Below are 7,288 nucleotides of genomic sequence, written 5' to 3'. Positions count from 1 at the left end.
AGAACCTTTACACATTGATTATAATTTTCTAAAATTCCCTGGATTCTAGAACAATGCCAGCAATTGGAAGTTATCAAGTATAACCACACTATTCAAGAAAGGAGTGAAAGAGAAAGCGGGAGCCTACAACCAGTTAGCCTGACATGAGTCATCTGGAAATTGCTGCAATGTATTTTAAGGAAATCTTACCAATAAATCATTGTATGATCAGATACAGCCTACATGGTTTTGTAAAATAGAAATCATCACGTTTGACACATTTATTAGAGCATTTTAAAGACATGTAACTAGCAGGGTAGCGAAAGGAGAGCCAGTAGATGCAGTATATATCCATGTTTGCAAGGGAAGAGCTCATTAAAATGAATGGTGGAGCAGACTTGAGGGACCCCATGACCTATTCTTAATCCAGTCTCTAATGTTCTTATATCTGGCTTGAAATGACTGTAACTTTGCAGTGGGAAGTCATTATACCTTTTGCATACAGTACCTGATTGAAATCACAGTTGGGTCTTGATGATGCTATTGGAATGCACATTTAAAGAAGAAACTTACTGCCTTTCATCTGGTGTTCCTTGAGCCTGTTAAAAAAGCAGGATAAAATTGCAGTCTCCAGGGGAAGGCTGTGGCATTGGTGAATCTATATCAGTGCAGCCATTTCAAATGGCACCTGCCTGGTCCCTGGTGGTTGTGCATGGCTAAAGTTGGTCGCACATAAATTATATTGTAAAAATTAGAACACATTTGCAGCTTTAATAGAAAATACAAATCTACTCATTATAATTTTATTCAAAATAAATTGCTTTTATAATTAAATAGCCTTAATTTTATTATTACAAGATGAATACTTACCTGAGACTCTTGATAACTTAATTAGTTCTTTCCCTAAAGCAGGCAGTATTTTTTCTAAGTCTTTGTAATGTTTGTTCTAGCATTAACTGATGCACGGGAAATTAAAAGGCATTTGTAGTTGGCTTTGTTTGGTAGAATAAAAGCAGCTTCAGAGAATCCAAAATTGATTGCAATAGATAATGTATTAGTCAACTTAATCCAAGGTATTAGTAACAAGGCTCTTTCAGAATGACAACACAATGTGCATTTCAGTAACAGAGCACAGCCGATCACATCTTACCAATGATTTCAACAGTTAAACATTTTGTTTTCAGGTGGCAATGATGTCACCGAAAATATTGTAGAACTTATAAAATGTATGTTAAGGGCATTAACGTAACAGCTGTTAATCAACAGAAAATGTTAGTTTATTGTGAGATTAGTTCATTAAAATAGTTCAGAGGATGCTACAGGGCATGAAAATTAATTGGATCAACTAGGTTTATGATTCTGTTCATTAGCAAAACACCTAAAATAATGTCCAAAGAACTTTCACATGAACATGATAAGAGTTTACATGCTCGGTGGCACGGTGGTTAGCACTGCCGCCTCACAGCGCCAGGGCCCTGGGTTCGATTCCCGATTTGGGGTCACTCTCTGTGCAGAGTCTGCATATTCTCCCCATGTCTGCGTGGGTTTCCCCCCACAGTCCGAAAGACGTGCTGGTTAGGTGCATTGGCCATGCTAAATTTTCCCTCAGTGTACCCCAGCAGGTGCCAGAATATGGCAACTAGGGGATTTTCACAGTCATTTCATTGCAGAGTTAATATAGGCCTACTTGTGGCAGTAATAAATAAACTAATAAAGCTAATATCCAAAATAGTCAATCTTAAGATATTTGATAATCAACTAAGAGACAATAAAGTTTAAGTTTATTTATTAGTGTCACAAGTAGGCTTACATTAACACTGCAATGAAATTACTGTGAAAATCCCAAATACTATGATGTTCTATTTGATATAAACATGAATTGGATTTTATTATCAGGCCTCCTGTGTAACTAATGTTGCCTGCCATTGTCATTTTGATGCTTTGTGTGAAGAGCACTTATATGTTAGACAGCAATGGCATCCAGTCTCTGCGAAACAAAGCTTTAAACATCTTGAATGTACAAGAAGGTCTTGTGATTCAGTTAGTAGCCCTTATGCTAAACCCAGGAAACCTCCGAATCAGGAAAGCTCGGCATTCTAATCCTGCACCACAGTGGAATTTTGCAGCCATCCAGCTGGTGGCCGTATTATAGGAAAGATGTGGAAGTGTTGGAAAGGGTGCAGAGGAGATTTACCAGGACGTTGCCTGGTATGGTGGGAAAATCGTATGAGGAAAGGCTGAGAGGCTTGAGGTTGTTTTCGTTAGAGAGAAGAAGGTTAAGAGGTGACTTAATAGAGGCATACAAGATGATCAGAGGATTAGATAGGGTGGATAGTGAGAGCCTTTTTCCTCGGATGGTGTTGGCTAGCACGAGGGGACATAGCTTTAAATTGAGGGGTGAGAGATATAGGACAGATGTTAGAGGTAGGTTCTTTACTCAGAGAATAGTAAGGGTGTGGAATGCCCTGCCTGCAGCAGTGGTGGACTCGTCAACGTTGAGAGCGTTCAAGTGGTTATTGGATAAACATATGGATGTTATTGGAATAGTGTAGATTAGAGGGGCTTTAGATTGGTACCACTGGTCGGCGCAACATCGAGGGCCGAAGGGCCTGTACTGCGCTGTAATGTTCTATGTTCTATGTTCCAGTCCCATCGATGTCAATGGAGCTTTGAAATATTTGCTGCGTTTTCTGGCCATGCCCATGCCGGGCCATGGTGGTAAAATTCCACCCTGGACTTGAAGACGGCTACAGGAATGTTCAGGATGAAGCCTATCAAATTGGTAACCAGTCTATGCATCCTTCCAATACTCAATGCTAATCTTCAAGGGAAGATATGAAAACAACCAAAAATGATATATGTAGGACTGTATTTAACAATTGGTAAAAGTCTGCGCCTGCAAAAAAATTTCATAATCTCGCCGCAGAATCTTTTAGCTTTTACCTTTTCTACTTAACTTCCTTTTATCTTTCCCTTACCAGTATGGGAAAGGCCACAGCTCCACTTTTCCACAGCTCAGACCTTAGAATTATTACACTCTCCCTAACCAATCTTGACATTGCAAAACAATACACAAGAGTACAGCAACTTGGAGAATTTTCTCAGTAATTGCACAGCAGTTGCTTTAGATTCTTCAACCATTTTCAGTATAATGCCATGTATTTCTCCGTTCAGTGGCCTGTCTAAAGCCATCAGAGAATGTGCAACAGGCCGGAAAGATTTCATTATTGAACCACCGTGTAATGTTAACATTCTGGTACTTAATGCCAGGTCCAGTTTAGTGCAGCCTGCATGACTATTTGCTATTTTCTACCGTTTGAGGAAGGATAATTAAGTCTGTACATAACTGCAAATGCACAGCGTGCCATTATCCATTTATTGTTTCTATATTTAGCAGTTTAGAGCTAAAAGCATAATATGATGCTTAACCCACCCACTGTGCAATGCTTATTTCCCCTCTGTCAATTCTGGTTGCAGTTCTTCCTGGAGGTTAGTCATGGGATGAAGGATCATGTGACATCTGATCACGTAATGTCTGCAAAATGTTACATTGCGTTGACCTTATCTATACTTGGCCTTCACAGTCTGGAGCTTCTGCTCAAATGAGTTGGTTTTTTAAATGGGATTTGTCCAATATCAGCAAAACCAGCAGAAAACATGGGATTTTAATCTTTCAGTGTGGGTCAACCTAAACGGAGCTCTGACGAAGCGTCATCCTGACTTGAAACGTTGGCTCTGTTCTCTCTCGACAGATGCTGTCAGACCTGCTGAGATTTTTCACCATTTTTTGTTTTGGTAAACAGAGTTGGTGTACTTGGTGACTGCTTTTGTGCCCTTGGAGATGGCGTGTTTGGCCAACTCCCCCGGCAGCATAAGGCAAGCGGCACTCTGGATCTCCCGGGCTGAGACGGTACGCCATTTTTTAGGAGTTCATGACGCTCATGGCCTTGGAGAAGATCTGGGTGGATCTCAGCACCCGGTACATGTAGGTGGAGTAGGTCTGCTTGCAGGTTTTCCTCCTCTTGCTGGTGAGTTTAGTTAGTGATTGCTTGGACACCTTGTGGGTGTCCTTGCCCTTAGCCGCAAGCTCAGGTATTCCACTCCATTTTGACCAACTTCAGCAATGATTTTAAGAGTAAGCTGCAATCAGTACAACTTACGTTACTTTTGTCTAAGTTTTAAAAACATGAACCCGAATTTTCTGGTTAACATCGATGTTGTGCGTGCTGAAACTGCCCACAAAGGTTTCTGTGACACAACAATTTTGCAATTCTTCATCTTTCGCCTCCAATTGTGGCTAAAGCATCGAAGGGTCAGTGCAGACATCCACAGCGAGGACCACTGAGCACGAGAAAAGGAGAGGAAAACATTGCCCCTTTCATGACATTATCTGACAAAAGTCCAAATCTTTCAGTAGGTTAGCACGTGGGTAAGCTGGGTAAGGTGGGTGAGGTGGCTGAAGTGGGTGGTTGCTATTTGGGTCGGTGTGGGGTGGGGGTGATGGGGGGGTAGGGTGGGGTGGGGTGGGGGAGGTTGGGATGGGGGTTGGGGAAGAGTGCGTAAGAGTGTGTGGTGCCCTATTTGACTATGCTGACTAATCCCTGAGTTAGACCAGAGTAACTAGCGCCAAGTTTTCAGGGTAAGTATCTAGGTAAGTACCAGGTACCTGGCAGAAATCTCTGATACTAGTGTTGGAAACTGTCGCAGAGGGCCCCAGGCAATGGAAATTAGCCTATCGGAAGTTTAAATTTCCGGGCAATTACCGCCTGTGTGTATGGGCGAGATTTTACAGCCTTACTCGAGTGAGGCCAGAATTCCTGCCTGAGGTCAACGGACATTTCCATTGTTTGCCCCTTGCCCACTCCAATTCCATGGCAGGCAAGGCGGTAGAATTCCCGTATATGTGTGATAATTTCCACGGGGTCCTGATGCACATCTTGCAACTTGCATCCAATCTCCGATGCTCTGGATACAGGAAGATTTGGACATTCAGATATTGTTCATAAAACTGATCACATTCCCAGGTCGGGAAAAAAATAAACTTTTTTTGCTGCTGAACCACCGCCCTCATTTTTTTGGGGGATGTTTGGGGCACAATCGGGATAAATGATATCTTTATTGAAGGGATTGTCATTTCATTAGTTCTGCTTTTTTGAACTTCAGTGACAAACAGCGCAATATATCTGAGCACAGTTCCCTTTTACATCCTTTTCTTTCAATGAGCCTTTTGTCGGTTACACCCATGATCCCAAACCTACATGAATCAGAAGCGATATGAGGGAAAGTTTGTGAATAGTTAGGATTTGATAAGTCCTGTCTGACAGGACGGTGGATACAACAGGAGCCTTCCAAAGAGAACTGGATAATTATTGAAAGGAGAAAAGCATTGCCGGGATGTGGGAAAAATCTAGGCGAGTGGAACTAATTGGGTTGCTCTTCGAGGAGGGGCGGTGCTGATGTGATCGTATGGCCTCTTCCTGTGGACTGTTGTCTGATTCTAAGGGAAGCTTGAGAGCTGAAGGATTTTGATGGGCACCAATTGTGGGATAGGGGTCCTTTCTGGGGCTCATCACAATTAACTGGAATTAATCTAGCAGAGAAAGGAAGTGAGGGGAGAGTTAAATTCTGAAGCAACGGTGGTGTTTCAAGGATTCCACTTATGAACAAAATAGTTTTTCATACTCATTTTATATTAAGAAACCCACAACTAGACCATGTTTGGAGGATGACAGATAATGTTGACATGCATCCCTGAATGACTGTCACTTCTTGACTGTAGGAAGCTTCAGCAGATTGACATGAAAGCTTATTTGACAAGCAGTGTCATTTTTATTTGTACATAAATCTTGGTGGACAGGTGTGTGAAATAGTACATGATCAGATATTAAGCAGTAATATATGACTGGGTCTTTCTGTTTAGTCTTTGTTGAAATATATAAAATTCCACCCTTAGAATTTTCTTAACATTTCTAAATCCCTACGGTGGTCAATTAGGCCTTTCGTCACCAGTGTGTTCTATTGATAATAACTCCAGCAAAGACTGCCTAAGTAGATAGCAGTTGATGAGACATATGTGTAAAAGATAGGATGGAGTGTTCTGTTCGTACTAGCAAAGTGACATCCAAGTCTAATTATCTCCAAGAGAATCATTATATTTTTCACAGAAGTGGTATTCTGCCAGTAGACAAAATGTGTGCTAGATAAAGTCTAATATCTGGGGATTATTATTTCTAAAGGTTAAAGATTTTGAAAAATGGAACACTCTACCTAAATTATAAAATTCAACATAAATCTAAATAACGATCATGAAGTGGTCTGCCATAATAGGGAGAACATTTTTCGAATTTGATTGAGACTGAACTATGAGGGTAAATATCTTGCCGGATTCATCCATTTCTTGGGTATATATGGGACTTATAAATGTTTATAATTGGTAAATATTTTAAAAACAATTTCTATCAGTGTTCCTCCATCAAATTGTTTCCCAAGTTTTTGACTCTTCTATCACTTGATTTGATTTGATTTATTGTTGTGACATCATGCTCCAAAAATGTGCGAGTTAGATTGTTTGGCCATGCTAAATGTTAGAGGGATTAGCAGGGTAAATTAAATGTGTGAAGTTACGGGGATAGGGCCTGGGTGGGATTGTTGTCAGTGCAGACTTGATGGGCTGAATGGCCACCTTCTGTACTGTGGGGATTCTATGATTCTATGTATTGGGATACAATAAAAAGTATTGTTTCTTGTGTGCTATATAGGCAAAACATACCATTCATAGAATGCATAGAGGAAAGAAAAAGGAAAGAGTGCAGGATAGGTTAATTAAGTCCCACTAGCACACTAAGTCCCAAATGCTCAAACTCGTGTGAAGTTGAGGTTAAAATCATATCAACCATGATCTTACGGAAGGCAGAGCAAGTTCGAAGGGCTGAGTGGCCTACTTCTGCTCATAATTTGCATGTTTGGATTTATGATAATGAGGCCAGTAGGATTTCAGCTGCAAATTTCCTGTTTTCACACTCACAACACACGCTGTGTAACTCAGAGTGGGAATTATAAAGCACATTTGTTGCTAGGATCAGCTGAGATGAGTGGTAGTCACAGTGTTGAGAGTCTTAATTGACCAGAGGATGTGGCTAACGGCTTTTGCAGTTGGGAAACTGTTATTGGAATTCCTTTTGTTTTTATAATTTTTGCCAACACACCAGGATGGTTTTACTTTTTCTGGCAGGATCTGATTATAAGAGTTATGGGTCCGGATTTTCAAATGGTTCACGACTGAGAGCAGAGGTGGGCAGGTGCACCATTT

Source organism: Mustelus asterias, chromosome 4 (genome assembly GCF_964213995.1).
Source record: "Mustelus asterias chromosome 4, sMusAst1.hap1.1, whole genome shotgun sequence".
Taxonomy (NCBI): Eukaryota; Metazoa; Chordata; class Chondrichthyes; order Carcharhiniformes; family Triakidae; genus Mustelus; species Mustelus asterias.
The sequence above is the reverse complement of the archived record's forward strand: the minus strand, read 5'-3'. Positions refer to the sequence as shown.